Source organism: Corvus brachyrhynchos, unplaced genomic scaffold, assembly GCF_000691975.1.
Source record: "Corvus brachyrhynchos isolate BGI_N302 unplaced genomic scaffold, ASM69197v1 scaffold46, whole genome shotgun sequence".
NCBI lineage: Eukaryota > Metazoa > Chordata > Aves > Passeriformes > Corvidae > Corvus > Corvus brachyrhynchos.
In genome coordinates, this window is record NW_008238838.1 from 5,845,777 (window position 1) to 5,847,455 (window position 1,679).

The 1,679-nt window shown below is 59.4% G+C and overlaps 1 protein-coding gene across 1 annotated transcript in view; it reads left to right on the top strand.

Moving 5' to 3' along the window:
- Nucleotides 1-1,679, top strand: part of LOC103618518 (FXYD domain-containing ion transport regulator 6) — an 8,791-nt gene continuing 7,112 nt past the window's right edge. Inside the window, exon 1 of the mRNA XM_017738527.1 lies at nt 1-7. The gene's annotated coding sequence lies outside the window, so the exon portion shown is untranslated. The remainder of the gene's footprint in view (nt 8-1,679) is intronic.

The window sequence follows — 1,679 nt, forward strand, 5'->3', positions numbered from 1 at the left end:
CCCAGCTGTCCCCCATGTTTGCCTTTCAGGCTGTCTGTGTGTTTGCAAGGTGTAAAGAGGCTGCAGAGCTCTGCAGCTGTTGCATTCCCGAGCATGGAGAAGGCACCGCAGGCACTGCCGGCATGGAGGTGTCCTCTCCTGGCCTCTCCTGTCCCACCTGGGGGGCTGTGCCAGCTGCCCATCACTCTGTGTGTGGGGCAGTGTAGGTGGGGACAGCAGCCGTGCTGCTGGGGACTGCTGTGTGCCTCGTGCTCGCGGCTGATGGTGACAGCGGAGGAGAGAAGGGAGAAAATGTCCGCTGTGATGTGTGGCGGAGCGTGGCAGTGCTGTGGTACCCAGCACACACGGGAGCCTCCAACAGCTTGTGGCACGCTGCTCTGCCGGGGTGTTCTGGTGCTCTGGGGTGCTCTCACCACCAGGATCCTCCAGGTTACCTCTCCTGTGTCTCACCTGTGGGATTCCCATGGCTGATGCCCGTGCAGAGCCCGGGTTCATTCAGCTCGTGTGCGGCCAAACGAGGGTGTGGCGGGAGGATGGGACGGTCCAGGCAGGTGCATGGTCAGGTTTACGGCACCTGGTTATCTGTTAATTAAATAAGGAGGGATCAGGAGCAGCAGACTCCTGGTGGGAGGTGGTGGTGATGTTTACTGCCTGCTCGAGCCCAGGGCTGGGTTCCCTGGCCAGGCAGCAGGGTTTGCACTGGAGGTTTGCCTCAGCGAAGGATTGGCCTGGCTGCCTCATTGGGGTGTCATTGGGGGGCTGGGGACTGTGCTGAGCCACACATGGCCAGGCAGTCTTGGCTGAGGTTCCTTGATGGTTTAGGGTCAGTTCCATGAGGCTGGAAGAAGCCCTGCAGGAGGCAAGTGGGATTCTGGGGTACAGGTGGGGGATGGTGTGCTCAGAGACACCCCAAACCAGCAAAAGAGACAATTAGACCGTAGTAAAGCCAGGTTTGTGTCTCCCATCCAGTCAGGCTCTGAATCAGCACCGGATTTGGGAAGGGCCGTCCATACCGGAATGGCGAGGGCTGGAAATCTCCTCTCTCATTTGGAAGCAGGAGGCACAACAACAGGCACATTAATAGCCAGATTGATGCTGACGTGAAATGGCAGAAGAGCACATCTATGCAGAGCTGGAAATGTCCATTCACACATGCACGCTCTTAAACGCCCCGGGCAAAGGAGCGCTGCTGTCACGGTCTGGGGGGCTTTGCACAGAAACCAGAGATTTTAACTAGGTCTGATCTTCGGGAGATGCCCTGAGGACTCCTGACGGACGGCGGAGGCTGCCCGGAATTGCGCTGTGATGGCTGAGACTTGACAGGGCAGATCTATGCAAAACAATGGGAAGGAAAAGGGGATTTGGAGATCCAACAGCGTTACAAATTCACCTGCCTCGCTCTGGCAGGATTTGCCATGCTGCAAGAGAGCGGAGCCAGGCAGGAGAGACTGGGTCTGTCTGCCCGGATTTGCCTGCCCCTCTCCCTAGCCAGGGCTCCATGCATGCACACACGCCAAGGCAACGGCGTGGGAATGGCGAGGAGGGATGATCCAGGAGGAAGAGGCTGAGGAGGAGCTGCGGCTGTGCTCTGCGTGGAGGGAATGCTGGCTGTGCGCGTGGCAGGGCGGCGGCGGGGCGGTGAATCATCCGGCCGGCTCGTGTGGGTGCGGGTGGCTCCC